The sequence below is a fragment of the Staurois parvus genome, unplaced genomic scaffold, assembly GCF_062004578.1.
Source record: "Staurois parvus isolate SC_StPar_1 unplaced genomic scaffold, SC_StPar_1.0 ptg001146l, whole genome shotgun sequence".
Taxonomy (NCBI): domain Eukaryota; kingdom Metazoa; phylum Chordata; class Amphibia; order Anura; family Ranidae; genus Staurois; species Staurois parvus.
This window is the reverse complement of record NW_028318942.1, coordinates 441,111-457,068: the sequence shown is the minus strand read 5'-3', so window position 1 is coordinate 457,068 and position 15,958 is coordinate 441,111.

Genomic DNA, 15,958 nt, shown 5'->3' with positions numbered 1-15,958 from the left:
CTCCCTCTGGCTGGAAGTGGAACAGAGGGTGCCGAGGGACCAGGGGAACAAGAGTGCCAGCAGATGTTGTCAGAGGAACTTGCAGTTGGAGTCCTGTAGAGATTAGCGAACCACCGGTTCAGGAACGGTAGCGATGTTCGGGAATACCACCTGGGTAACAGGGTACTCCACTTGCACAACAGGTTCAGGATAAGTGGCGTGTCAGATCTCCCAGCCAACTTGAAGCAATGGTGTGAAGAGCTGGTATAATAAGAGATCCAGGTGGGCACTCGAGCAGGACAGGAAGCTGGAATCGGAGACAGGAGCGAGTTCACAAGAATAACCAAGGTCATCAACAGGCGGGCAGCGAGGTATCAAATCATGAGCAGAGCTGAAGTCAGGAACAGAGCCGGGATAGGAACTAGCAGCAAGTCAGGAGCGGAATCCAAAGTCAGGTCAGGAACAAGCCAGGTCAGCAACAAAGGGATGATACAAGAATACAGCAGGACACAGGGGAAAGAGCTGAAGACCAGCCAGCACTAAGCACAGTCAGAAGCATCCTTTAAATAGTCCGTCTGGCACAAATATTCACTGTGCGTTTGCGCGTGCCTGTGAGCGAGTGCGCATTTCTGTGCGCATGTACACATCTGGTCACCATTCTGCAAAGATTGCTGCGAGCATGCGCATTTCTATTAGCCAGCCGTTTCACAGGTATTCCCTATCACCCCTGATGCTACGCCTATGACCTCTGGTACTTCATCTCAGGCCTCATCAGTTCCTTTCTTGTCCTTAGCCAGGTTCCAAGATCAGAGTCTCAGGCACGTGCATAGGCATGCGGCTTCAGGTCTAAACACTCAGCTGCTCTATGTATCCCAACCTAAGCCAGTGGCTGGATGAAAAAGGGAGATCACTTGGCCCTTCCAAAATATTTATACTGTCCCTCAACCCATGCCATTGGCCAGGAAACTCTTACTTGTTAGCTAAGGGAAGCATGTGTAGCACCCTCACTGTTGCTAGTGTAGGAAAATTTAGTTTGGCTCCCCTGTAGGCAGAGGAAAACGGGCTAATTTCTTAGGTGGCTGTGCAGTGCTTCAAATGGTTGAGGCTCTGTTACCTCCTTCTGTCTTCTGGAATTTTCTGGATAGTTCCAGAATCTAGTGGGTGGAGGAACAGATGCTCCAGCCCGAATATTTATGGCGTTTTCACCAGTCCCTGAGGTAGCAGGGCCCAGAAGGGGTGGAAACAACTTCTAAATACTGAGGACCCTGGCAGTCTGGGAGCAGAACCTGGCATCAAGGCATCTGAAGGAGATTCTGTGCTGGGGGCTCTGCTCCTGGGGCAGAAGAAAGATCAAGAGAGAGAGAGAGAGAGAAGTGGGAAGCTTCAAGTCTTCATTGAGCCCAGTCTCAGCTAGGCTTAGCTGCAGACCCCAAGTGAAGCATGTACAGCTTGTTCAGCAGAAAGGCCAGGACAGCAGCTACTCTGGATCTTAGGACACCTTAAAAAAAAAGGGGACTGAGTGAGTACAGCCTTACATCCAGACCCAAGACAAGAGAGAATAGTGAAGTGCAATGTCTAGGGGACATCCTTAGTGCAGAGCAGGTTAAAGCCTGGAGCACCACACTATATCTCTACTTTGGGCCTAGAGCAGCCAAGTGCTATGCAATACAACCAGTTGCTGTCTTTTCAATATATCTTGGTTTTTGGAACTTTGTTGCTTTGCTATTGCTGCATTACCACTCCCATTGGTGCAGCTCAGTTCTACAGATTGGATTAAAGTAGCCAGAGACATTAGCATGTCCTCATTTGCTGTTTGGAATGTACAGTTCTTTAGGTTTTGGTTATCCTATTGTAGCACTATCCCTTAGGAGTTTTTGGATTCCCCATTCAGTACAGCTAGGCAACACCCATTTTCTTCACACTTGCTCACTGGAGACAGTGAACAGTCCTTGAGCTTGGTTATATGTTTTATTAAGGGGTATTGAACTTGGATAGGCTTGATGGGTGTATGGGATGCCAAAAGGAACTGTAACTTGCATACAAACTCCTTAGCAACTATGTGCAAGTGCATAGACAAAGTTTCTTTTTGAAGAGCTCTCCAGCCCTCCTGGTGTACCACCTCAGATCCCAGATGAATTCTCCTCTTCACTCAGCTGCCTGAGGGAATCCCTGGGCAAGAGGATGTAGAAGCTGTCACTTTAAAATGAACGGCCCCGGGTGAGGAGCTAGTCAGGTTTCCCACCAGAATGCCCTCTCCCCTTATCTGGCCCAGGGGGTGTAGGATTACTCACTTAGTCCTCTCTCAGGGACAGTGAGGTTGAGAGAGCCTCCTGTCCAGCAACTCTGCCTGTAGGTGAGCCCTTCCTGAGCCTCCTCCCAGGCTCCACACTCCAGCCTTCACTTCATCTTCCACCCGACACTCTCCTGCTGCTGAGCAGGCTCAGCCATATTTGAGGGCTGTCCTGGCTCCATGTCAAGCCTTCTGGTTGGGGATTGGCCAGAGTTCCTTAAGTATGCAGATCAGCCCCTCCTCATTCTCACCCACTGAGTTCTGGAGACTTCTCCAAGCCTCTAGATCAGGGTGAGCTATCTGGGTCAGGGCTGAGGTTTCTGTTCCCTAAGTGACCTGGCTGACTCACACCCAAGCTGCCTCATACCCAGCCTCTGCTAAAAACCTAGCAAGCTCCCCCTGGCTAACTAGAGGGGCACTACACCATGTGCCCCAATCCCTATCCAAGTTCAGTGTTCTCAAAATAAACAACCTAAGCCAAAAGCCCTAAACTGTTTTCTGGAGCCATTTGGACCCACAGCCTGGCTGTGGGTGCTGTGTGGGGGGAAAAGGCCAACGGCTCTTACAGGGGTAGCACTACACATGAATATTCATAAAATTAGTTCCACTGTAGCTTCTCATACTAATACCAGAGGTACCAGTGTCAACTACTGGCAGAAGAGAGAAACCAGAACTCCACTTAATTTTAGGGGAAAATCAAATGAACAAGTAAACTATAAATCAGCTAGGTTGTTTACCACCCAGCAGAACTAAATTTAACTAGTAGTCCCTGTTTAGGACAGGGTCTCTACAGTAAGGTAACTGAAGACGATACAAGATCACAATACGAGGTTGGACATGAAGCAGTATTTCTTAAACTGCATAAGGGTTTTTTTTTCATCGAGTAGTAAAAATGTAGAACTCCCTTTCAGAGTTAGTGGTGTTTATTGTGAACATTAACTGAAATTCCTACTCTGTATCTGCATGGTTTTATGCATTGCACTGCTGCCACATGATTAGATGATGGTGGAATAGACTCCCTCAAGAGTTGGTTCTGGCAAGCTTAGTGGATTTCTTTAAAAAAGGCCTGGATTCTTAGATACACAGAATATAACTGGATACTAACATTTATAGATAAAGTTGATCCAGGGAATATCTGATTGCCTCTCGGGGGATCAGGAAGGAATTTTTTTTTCTGCAGGAGCAAATTGGATCATGCTTTGCTGGGTTCTTTATTGCCTTCTTCTGGATCAACTGTGGATATAGGATTATAACTTTTTTTTTAATGGTTGAACTGGATGAACTTTTGTCTGTTTTCAGCCAGACTAACTATGTAACTATGGCTGACCAGATAACTGCATGAATACACAGATGGACGGATATTCCTAATTGCTTTGCAAGTGTATTAACATGTTCTTATTAAGAAATAAGCTTTTCTCATTAGCCAGTCAGGATCAGACCTGCCTGGTTTCCATCTCCATAGATTCAGGCTGGGCACATAAACCTCAATTATTGTATCAGTAAAATGCAGTAAAGGATATTGTAAAAATACTTTTGTTAATGTAATTTATGCAGGGCATGTGATTGCTATCCCTCTCCTCCTTTCTGCATGGCCTGGGTCAGTGGCCAGGACTAAGCCATAGTGTGTCAAATGGCCTTGCTGGTGCCTGTTCCTGTTCTTTGCCCCCAGCTCTGTAAAGAACAGTGAATGAAAAACAGTTAGTACCTTGTATAAAAACATAAATTATGTTTATCCCACACATTGCAATTGCTGCTTTTATTTAGGGGTTGATTTACTATCACAGTCCAATGGAGTGTGATATATTTATTTCAGGTACTTATATAGCACTGTCAATTTACGCAGCGCTTTACATATATATTGTACATTTACATCAGTCCCTAACCCTCAAGGAGCATACAAAATGTACTGGCAAACAAATGTTGCTTAGTTCCTCTGCTCTCATCAGCCTTCCTGGCAGCAATCTCTGGTTAGTGAGGGACGCTTTCAGACCTGGATGTCATCGGTTTCTCAGCTCACACGGCCCCAGCATTCTGCATCGTCCAAAACATGGCTGCAGTCTCTACTTCCTGTTCACTAAAACCCCAACTCTGTGAAAACCCCACCTCTTCATGAATATACAAATATCTATGCAGTCTGAGCCTGTGTTAGAAAAACAGTGACATCTTGTGGCTAAACCGCAGAATGTCAGTCAAAACATTAATCTACTCCACACAATAATTTACTGCACACAAATAGTGTTCAAACAATGAGAGCTGTTTCCCCATCGCACAGCTGCATCAAGTAATGTGCCACATCAAGGAATAGCGCTAGGATTGGTGGTGCAGTTGACAGCGAATAATAAATTACTTGGCCCCTGGCCAGAGCAGCGTTGCAAGCCTGCCCTGAAAGGAGATTGCGGACAAGAATATATGTGAAGAAGAGAGCAACTTTAGGTTTCTGTAAATCTGTCTGGTGCCCCTAGGGGACAAAGTGCTAGCTATTTCTCCCCACTCCCTAACACACAAGAAGAGTGAAGATATTTTAGTAACCCCTTAATGCCAGCTCCTCTCGACTCTTTAAGGAGTTTCTGATGGTGAGAGGCGGGACAGGATTGATGGTCATGTGACCGCCATGATTGTCTGTCACAGTGGTCACATGATCGGAAAGCTCCTTATTGCAAGTAGGGATCGGGAGCTTCCTATTTGGCTCCAGTAAATGTGTCAGGAGCAGGGGCGGACTGACCATTTGGAAACTCGGGGTGCCCTGAAGCAGAGTGCAGGAATGAGCATTGCAGCATTAGGCTGGCAGTGACAAGATGGGGTTTATTTACTAAACCTGGTTGACTCAGAATCTTGTCCACTTCTGCATAAAAACCAATCAGCTTCCAGGTTTTATTGCTGAAGCTTAACTGAACATGCTGAGGTTAGAAGCTGATTGGCTACCATGCACAGGTGCCCAAGATTCTGAGTCAACCAGGTTTAGTAAATAAACCCCGATATGTCTACAGTGCTACCCCTGCAGGAGCTGGTACAAAGGTTCTTTTTCTAATCAATGTAGGGCAGCCAGGACACAGCTGCCATCCATCCTCTCTGGCTCAAAAAACAGTTCAGGCATGTCTTTTTTCGTAAATGCTTGCTGGTGAAACTTGGGAGGGGGATCTAGGAGTGAAGCAGGGTACTCAGAACAGAACAGATTGCTAATGGAGGACACATTTATCATGATAGTAGCACAAGGAATCACCAAAGTGATTTTAACCAGCTGGGACAGTCTATACGGGCACAGCTGGGAGCCATGCACCAAAATGTTAGAGCAAATATTACAAAGCAGGAGACTGTGAAAACTTCAGTGCAAGAGGGGAAACTTTACTCACTGGGTCCCAAAGCATACATAGTCCATGAGTATGGCCTCAAAGGTTTCTTTTTCAGCCCAGGAATGCCCCATGGCAAGCAGTGCCTGGAGGTCATGGATCCATTTCCACACAAGGGGAAAGACTCTCTTCTCTGGACTCCAGCCTATTTAACAGGAACCCCTGCATCATCTGAGCACACCTCCCCAGGGATTGGACAGGCCCTACTAAATATTTAGGCTGACTATTTGAATCCTCCTGCCCTAACCACCAGAAGCTTCTTCTAGAGTCAGGAGGAGGTAATCAAACTCCCAGCCTGCGGAGTCTTGAGCAGAACAAACTAAACAATTCTGGGTCCTATGACTACAGCAGAAGCCTCATACGAATTGTACTTAACAGCCTGCGTAACAGGGCACTACATGTTTACGAGATGATAGGCTTTCTGGTAGATAAACATATATTATTCTGTACTTGCAGGGTCCTAAAATAAAGGATCAAAACACAAGGAAATGTAAATGTATTGCAAATGTATGCTTTGGGGCTGTTTCTCCACAAAGGGACCAGGACGACTGATCCATGTACAGGACAGAATGAATGGGGCCATGTATCGTGAGATTTTGAGTGCAAACCTCCTTCCATCAGCAAGGGCATTGAAGATGAAATGTGGCTGGGTCTTCCAACATGACAATGATCCCAAACATACCGCCCGGGCAACGGTGGCTTCGTAAGAAGCATTTCAAGGTCCTGGAGTGGCCTAGCAAGTCTCCAGATCTCCACCCCATAGAAAACCTTTGGAGGGAGTTGAAAGTCCGTGTTGCCCAGCTACAGCCCCAAAACATCACTGCTCTAGAGGAGATCTGCATGGAGGAATGGGCCAACATACCAGCAACAGTGTGTGCCAACCATGTGAAGATTTACAGGAAACGTCTGACCTCTGTCATTGCCAACAAAGGATATATAACAAAGTATTGAGATGAACTTTTCATATTCACCAAATACTTATTTTCCACCATAATTTGCAAATAAATTATTTCCAAATCAGCCAATGTGATTGTCTGGATTTTGTTTCTCATTTTGTCTCTCATAGTTGAGGTCCACCTATGATGCCAATTACAGGCCTCTCTCATCTTTTTAAGTGGGAGAACTTGCACAATTGGTGGCTGACTAAATACTTTTTTGCCCCACTGTAATTTATGTTTTCTTTGCCTTGACATGATTTAAAGATGTTTAAACTGAGCCACATGTTTAGGCCTAGTAAAATCGAAACCTACTGTCACATACCTGGATAGTGAGCCTGACGTGAAGAGGCAGGCCTCCCGTACAACTCCGGCTCAAGGACCGCTGATGGTGGGACAGCGGTCGCAGGGCACGGTGGGGTATGAGTGATTGTGATCAATCCAGTAATAGCGGATGAGCTAATAAGCTGTAGGCAGGGAGCGGGGTTCTGATGTAGCCGTGCTGGATGGATGGATACTCAAGAGCAGCGTGCTGAGGATGCAGGGTCAGACCAGCCGGATTCAGTATCGGTCAGGCAGATCAGGCTTACAGTGGCAGGAGGAAGAGTAGTCAGGTCACAGGCCAGGTCAGCAACGGAAGATCAATCAGACAGGAGCGGAGACAGAAGAATAATCCAAGACAAGCCAGAGGTCAGGGCAGGAAGCAATCAAGCGGAGATCAGGAACAGGCTGGCTTGGTATCAGGAGACAATCACAGGAATCAGGGAACATGAGCAGAGAAAATACCATACGGCAATGGGACAACTACTGCAGCCAGTTTAAATAGCCCTTTTGGCGCCAGCATTAGTAACAGGCATGCGCCCGTATGCCCGAGTGCGCATGCGCGTGCCTATGTCCAAGTCCCTGTACATCTGTTCAGTTTGCAAGGACTCTGCGCATGCGCATATTTCTGCGCCGTGGAACTTCACCTGCACTATGGGCAGGCCTTTCCTGACACCTACAAACGAGTAACCTTGTATTTAACTGAAAAAAGTCAAGTCATGCAACTTTTTTTTTTAATTTCCAAGAAATTCTAAGAAGGTAGGCTGATGTGCCTTGAATATGTGAAGAACCTTAAGAGTTGGTTCTGGCCAGCTCAGTGGATTGCTTTAAAAAAGTCCTGGATTCTTTCTTGGATATATAGAATATAACTGGATACTAACATTTATGGATAAAGTTGATCCAGGGAATATCCAATTGCCTCTCGGGGGATCAGGAAGGAAATTTTTCCCCTGCAGGAGCAAATTGGATCATGCTTTGCTGGGTTTTTTGCCTTCCTCTGGAGCAACTTTTTTTTTTTTTATGGTTGAACAGGATGGACTTTTGTCTTTTTTCAGCCAGACTAACTATGTAACTATGTATATGACAGAGGACTCCACTACCATCTGCCCAGTAATACCCCTACCCCTCTCCCATCCCAACATTCAAACTGTTACCTGTCCCTGCTAGCAGAACAGTGGATTCTAATAGCAGCAGCCAGTTTATATGTGAAGGGCACAGCCAGTGCTGGGACAAAGGCCGGGCAAGAGAAGCAGATGCCTCAGGTACAGTGTTTTTATATTGAAAGGTGGGTGCCGCCACTGAAATGTACAGCATTTGAGACAGGCTGTTGGCTTCCTTTTGATCTCGTAAATACAGTATATACCAGGGGCGGACTGACAACTCATGGGGCCCCCGGGCAATAGGGGATCATGGGGCCCCTGTGTCCTTGCCCAAACTCAAAAAAGCCTATGAAAAAGGTACCAGGGGCATCTCATGGGGCCCCCTACTGACCCCGGGCCCGAGTTTCCAAATGGTCAGTTCGCCCCTGGTATATACTGTAAATTAAACATATTTGTCATATATGTTTGATACAGTGCCTTGAAAAAGTATTCATACACCTTGAGATTTTCCACATTTTGTCATAAATGTATTTTAATGGGATTTTATGTGATAGACCAACACAAAGTGGCACATAATTGTGAAGTGGAAGGAAAATGATAAATGGTTTTCAAATTTTTTTACAAATAAATATCTGAAAAGTGTGGCGTGCATTTTCAACTTCTGCCTTTACAACCACATTAATTCCAGGTGTGACAATTTACCATAGTTACATTGGCCCAGCTTAGATCATGCAAATACTATATCTGTGGGATCCCCCTAGAAGCTGGAAATCACTGAAGAAGTCACCACTACTCCAATGGCCTCCACTTGCCTCGTGATACTGTGGAGAGTGGTTACTCACAGGAGGTCAGCCACTTGGCCCAGGTGCCATTTAAAGAATTTGTTTCATTTTCTCAATTAATGCAAAGCATTCTTTGGTTGGACAAAGTGGAGATCATGACATTGCAGTCCTGCCACTCTACTTCATCCAATCAGAGAATGTTTTGCATTCATTGAGAAAATGGCGCCCATGCCCAGCGATCTGCTGTGTTCATAGTGCAGCAGGGCATCTGCTCAGCACGGGACTTGGAAGCAAGTGGAGATCACTGGAGTAGCAGTGTCTACTAATAGCTTCAAGAGCAGGGGTGTCAAACTGGTGGCCCTCCAGCTGTTACGAAAGTACAAGTCCCATTATGCCTCTACCTTTGGGAGTCATGCTTGTAAGTGTCAGTCTTGCAATGCCTCATGGGACTTGTAGTTTGGCAATAGCTGGAGGGCCGCCAGTTTGACACCCGTGTTCTAGAGGGATCCCATGGGTCCACCAAGGTGGACCAAAGTAACTATGTAATCAATGCCATACCTGGAATTCTTCTTTAATGGCATGCTGACTTATGGGTAACATTATGGATGGTCTGGCATTGCACCCTAAACCACAAAAATATATATATATTTTTTTTAAACACAAGGAACCATTAGGCATGCCATGTGCTTTGGGGTGTGCTGCAGCATGGGTGCTTTGCCTATTACTGTAGTAGTGCATTATGGTGCCGTTGAAAATGAATTGCATACTAATACACCACACTTAATCCAATAGTGCATTTGTGTAATAATTGGGGTACTATGCCTTATCGCTGGATGCATGCAATTTTCAGGCTTGGCATATTTGGTATCTATTTACATGACAAAACGACATCTTTTATATTGTACCTGTAGCACCTTCCTACATAGGCGCTAGTATAAGTAGATATAGTTGGTTTCTCTGCTTAACCTCCCTAGCAGTCTGATTATGTCAGTATTTTTGTGCTGAAAGCGGTACATTTTTTTGCATGGAAATATGTATTTTTTTTATTGTAGGCCTGTAATTCTTAGGAATAACTCACTGAAATCTGTCCGAACAAGAGTCTAGTAAACATCCCGGGTATGATAAAATTTGAAACACAAAATCATAAATTATAATTTAATAAATAATCATAAAAAATAATAATAATATAACAATAAATTTAATTCAATAATATAATCAAACCAAAAACACTGAAATATGAAACATAGCGCCAAGTTCGCACTTCACTGAACAAAGTCGCAAAATTGTTTTCAGTGTCTGATGACGAATCTCCCCACGAATCATTATCACTCAATTCTGCAAGTGGTTCTGATTTACTATCGCTGTTCTCTAGCTGATCTAAAACCAATTTTGACCTAAAGGGACGCTTTTTGGATGCCATGGACTTTTCTCAGTTTCCAGGCAGAAAGAACAGCCAAAATGCAGGCAGGGCGCTGGACAAAGCACTCGGGACAAAATGTATGTGAAATGGTTTGATGTAATGTTATACTATGTGATTTTAGTGAGTTCAGTGAATGTCACTTTTTGTCATTTTCAAATTTCCCGCCGTTCCGTCCCCCGTACGTCCTGACGTCGCAGGGGACGGAACCCAGAAGACAGATGCTGGCATTGGCCGGAGGACATTACAGGGGACACTGCAGGAGGGACATCGTGGGAGCGCAGGACAAGGTAAGAGAAGAACAGATCCTGGAGCAACGCCACATGGTAAGCCCGAGTGCAGGGGCGGACTGACAACTCATGGGGCCCCCGGGCAATAGGGGATCATGGTGCCCCTGTGTCCTTGCCCAAACTCAAAAAAGCCTATGAAAAAGGTACCAGGGGCATCTCATGGGGCCCCCTACTGACCCCGGGCCCTCGGGCAGTGCCCGAGTTTCCAAATGGTCAGTCCGCCCCTGCCTGAGTGTAGCTCGGGGTTATCGCTTGTGGTACTGAAACTTTACCCTGAGCTACACTCGGGAATACCGCCAGGGGGGTTAACGGGAGAACTGTTAGGAAAATCTAATAAGGCTTTCTGCTTAACAGAGAGCTGCAATTGCTGGAAGTGGCTCCTCAGTGTGTTTAAGTGCTGCTAGTTCTGCTCCTGACTTCCTCTGTATCCAAGCAACCTAGGAAGGTGGAACTCATGCAGAACACAGTATGAATATTAATGCCACTCCAGCCAATCCCAGGGTGGGTTTGCCCTGATGCTGGGAGAGGGTATTTATTTGGGCACGCTGAGTCCTGCGTCTTTCTTGGAGAAGAGAGTTCCAGCCTTGGGAGGGCATGCTACCTTCCCAGGCACCTGCTGCCATGCGGCCTCAGGTGAGCGACCTGTGGCCTGAAGCAAGAGAGAAAGTTACCCTTGTTCTTCATAAAGCTGACTGAGGGAAGCTGTTTGCTGAAGATCTGTATGGTATGGTATCATGGTAGCATTGCTTGGAAGATTGGAAGGAGGCAACCATTCTGTCCTTGTCCTTGTGAGTACCGACACTAAGTGATCTTGGGGACATTGTGCTTGGCTGCCTCTCTGGTGCTTTATAGGCAAGTGTGGATCTGTAAAAGGGGACACCGGCTGGTGTCCTGAAGAGCACTGTCCACTTAACCCCTTCCTGACATCAGAACTTTGCTCAAGGCTGCTGAGGAAGCTGAGGAATTTCTGTCCTCAGCTATAATTAGTTCTATTCCTGAAGTATCCTACTAAATTCCCCTTCCCTATCCAAGTTCTCCAATAATAAGCCTACAAATACAACAACCTCTAGACCAGTTTCCTAATGCCGCGACCCCTTAATACAGTTCCTCATGTTGTGGTGACCCCCAACCATAAAATTATTTTCGTTGCTACTTCATAACTGTAATTTTGCAGTGGGAGGACTAGTGCCACATCATTGGTGTCAGTGGAAGGAGTAGTGCCCCATCACTGATGTCAGTGGGATGAATAGTGTCCCATTGTTGGTATCAGTGGGAGGAATAGTGCCCCATCATTGGTGTCAGTGGGGGGAATAGTGTCCCATCATTGGTGTCAGTGGGAGGAATAGTGCCCCATCATTGATGTCAGTGGGAGGAATAGTGCCCCATCGTTGGTATCAGTGGGAGGAATAGTGCCCAATCATTGGTGTCAGTGGGAGGAATAGTGCCCCATCATTGGTGTCAGTGGGAGGAATAGTGCCCCATCATTGGTATTAGTGGGAGGAATAGTGCCCCATCATTGGTGTCAGTGGGAGGAATAGTGTCCCATCTTTGGTGTCAGTGGAAGGAATAGTGCCACATCACTGATGTCAGTGAGAGGAATAGTGCCCCATCGTTGGTTTCAGTGGGAGGAATAGTGCCCCATCATTGGTGTCAGTGTGGGAGGAATAGTGCCCCATCATTGGTGTCAGTGTGGGAGGAATAGTGCCCCATCATTGGTGTCAGTGGGAGGAATAGTGTCCCATCGTTGGTTTCAGTGGGAGGAATAGTGCCCCATCATTGATGTCAGTGTGTGTGTGTGGGGGGGGAATAGTGCCCCATCATTGGTGTCAGTGGGAGGAGTAGTGCCACATCACTGATGTCAGTGGGAGGAATAGTGTCCCAGCATTGATGTCTGTGGGAGGAATAGTGCCCCATCATTGGTGTCAGTGGGAGGAATAATGTCCCATCATTGGTTTCAGTGGGAGGAATAGTGCCCCATCATTGGTGTCAGTGGGAGGAGTAGTGCCACATCACTGATGTCAGTGGGAGGAATAGTGTCCCATCATTGGTGTCAGTGGGAGGAGCAGTGCCCCACCATTGGTGTCTGTGGGAGGAGTAGTGCCACATCAATGATATCAGTGGGGAGGAATAGTGCCCCACCATTGGTGTCAGTGGGAGGAATAGTGCCCCATCATTGGTGTCAGTGGGAGGAATAGTGTCCCATCATTGGTATCAGTGGGGAGGAATAGTGCCCCACCATTGGTGTCAGTGGGAGGAATAGTGTCCCATCATTGGTATCAGTGGGAGGAATAGTGCCCCATCATTGGTGTCAGTGGGAGGAATAGTGCCCCATTATTGGTGTCAATGGGAGGAATAGTGCCCCATCATTGGTGTCAGTGGGAGGAATAGTGCCCCATCATTGGTGTCAGTGGGAGGAATAGTGCCCCATCATTGGGGTCAGGGGGGGGGAATAGTGCCCCATCATTGGGGTCGAGGGGGGGGGAAGTAGTGTCCCATCGTTGGTGTTGGTGGGGAGAGGAATAGTGCCCCATCCTTGGTGTCAGTGGGGGGAGGAATAGTGCCCCATCGTTGGTGTCAGTGGGGGGAGGAATAGTGCCCCATCATTGGTGTAAGTGGGGGGAAGAATAGTGCCCCATTGTTGGTGTCAGTGGGGGGAGGAATAGTGCCCCATCGTTGGTGTCAGTGGGGGGAGGAATAGTGCCCCATCGTTGGTGTCAGTGGGGGGAGGAATAGTGCCCCATCGTTGGTGTCAGTGGGGGGAGGAATAGTGCCCCATCGTTGGTGTCAGTGGGGGGGGAGGAATAGTGCCCCATCGTTGGTGTCAGTGGGGGGAGGAATAGTGCCCCATTGTTGGTATTAGTGACACAAATGATGGGGCACTATCCCTCCCACTGACACCAATGATACTTACCTTGCTGACCCCTGCTCCAGCCTGGGCTCGCTCTCTCCCTCTCCCATCTACAGCCAGCATACCTGGCTGCAGCAGCAAAATTTGCACTTACCTGTCAGCTGTCTTCCTTCTCTGGCCGCTCTCCTCTTCACTCGCTCCGGCAGCTCCCTCGATATTCTTTGATCTACGCGCGCTGCCGCTCGGCTCCTCCTCTCCAAGCTCCACCTCCTCGCCGGTGATTGGCCGCCTGTGTGCCTCTCCTGAGCTACAGTTCCGGTGGCCAATCAGCGGCAAGGAGGCGGAGCTGTTGAGTGATCCCGGAGGTGTGGCCAGGCGACAGGGGCAGCATGTCATCCCGCCCACACATCGCCTGAGACGGATAGAGGAGCGGTGTCTCGGTTCCTAAGACCATCGGAAATATGTGTTTTCCGATGGTCTTAGGCGACCCCTGTGAAATGGTCGTTCGACCCCCAAAGGGGTCGCGACCCACAGGTTGAGAACCGCTGCTCTAGACTGATCATTGGGGACAATAAGCGAAAGTGTGTGTGTACCTAGCTGTGAAACTACCTCGTGCTTGGCTGCGGGGCAAAGTATAGGGAAGACCTGGACCTGGACATTACTACATCGGCTCCTACACTGTGTTCCAAATTATTATTCAAATTATATTTTTCTCATTTACCTAAATAATTGATGTAAATAACAGTCAGCATAATTCTCATGTTATCAACTATTAAGAGTACAATTCACATTTTATTGAACAAACCTCCTAATGATAACAGGATTTTTTTAAAACATAAAACACTTACAATGCACTGTTCCAAATTATTACGCACAGTAAGTTTCAAAACACTTTATAGGTTGTAAAGAACTGAAAATTGTCATTTGTTGTGTTTGCAGCATATTTACTGAAATCAAAAGCTATTTTGATCAAAATTTTAACAACATTTTAACTTTTTAAACATTTTAACAGGTCATGTTACATTGTAACATAGGACCCCTTATTTAATAGCAGCTTCACAAGTCTTGCATCCATTGAACTCAGGGGCGGACTGAACATTTGGAAGCGAGGGCCCGGGGTCAGTAGGGGGCCCCATAAGATGCCCCTGGTACCTTTTTCATAGGCTTTTTTGAGTTTGGGCAAGGACACAGGGGCCCCATGAACCCCTATTGCCCGGGTGCCCCATGAGTTGTCAGTCCGCCCCTGATTGAACTTGTGAGTTTTTGGACAGTTTCTGCTTGAATTTGTTTGCAAGATGTCAGAATAGCCTCCCAGAGCTGCTGTTTGGATGTAAACTGCCTCCCACCCTCATAGATCTTTTGCTTGAGGATGCTCCAAAGGTTCTCAATAGGATTGAGGTCAGGGGAGGATGGAGGCCACACCATGACTTTCTCTTGTTTTATCCCCATAGCAGCCATTGATGCAGAGGTATTCTTTACAGCATGAGATGGTGCATTGTCATGCATGAAGATGATTTTATTACGGAAAGCATAGTTCTTCCTTCTGTACCAGGGAAGACAGTGGTCAGTCATAAACTCCACATACTTTGCAGAGGTCATCTTTACACCTTCGGGGACCCTAAAGGGGCCGACCAGCTCTGTTCCCATGATTCCAGCCCAAAACATGACTCCACCACCGCCTTGCTGATGTTGCAGGCTTGTTGGAACAGGGTGGCCGTCCACCAACCATCCACTACTCCATCCATCTGGACCATCCAGGGTTGCACGGCACTCATCAGTGAACAGGACTGTTTGAAAATTAGTCTTCATGTATTTTTCTGCCCAATGCAGCCGTTTCTGCTTGTGAGCATTGGTTAGTGGTGGCCGAATAGAAGGTTTATGCACAGTTCCAAGACTCTGGAGGAATCTACACCTTGATGTCCGTGGGTCTCCAGAGGCACCAGCAGCTTCAAATATCTGTTTGCTGCTATGTAATAGTATTTTAGTAGCTGCTCTCTTGATCCGATGCATGGATCTGGCAGAAATCTTCCTCAATGTGCCTTTATCTGCACCAACCCGTCTGTGCTCTGAATCAGCCACAATCTCTTAATAGTGCGATGATCACGCTTAAGTTTTCGTGAAATATCTAATGTTTTCATACCTCGTCCAAGGCATTGAACTATTTCACTCTTTTCGGCAGCAGAGAGATCCTTTTTCTTCCCCATATTGCTTGAAAATGGTGCTCTGCTTAATAATGTGGAACGCCCTCCTTAATGCAGGCCATAAATGGGGAGAAAAACTGCCAATTTTTCTTTAAAAAAATGAGAAATCGGTCGTTCAATCGGCCGACGTTACCAGGAACGGTAAAAAAAATCGACCGATTTTCATACCGTCTACAGCCGGCAAAAGGTGTCTCTGCAGAGAGCTCCGCTATTTCTTTGACAGTGCTTTGACATTTATAGCGGCTGCAACAATGTATCTATTTGTATCCATTTCGGATACAGATGTTTTTATTCGGAAACAAATACAATGTTGCAGCCGCTATAAATGTCAAAGAACTGTCAAAGAAATAGCGAAGCTCTCTGCAGGGACACTTTTTGCCGGACTGGAATTCCTCTTCTTCTTCATCCTCTTCTTCTTCTTCTTCTTCATCCTCTTCTTCTTCTTCTT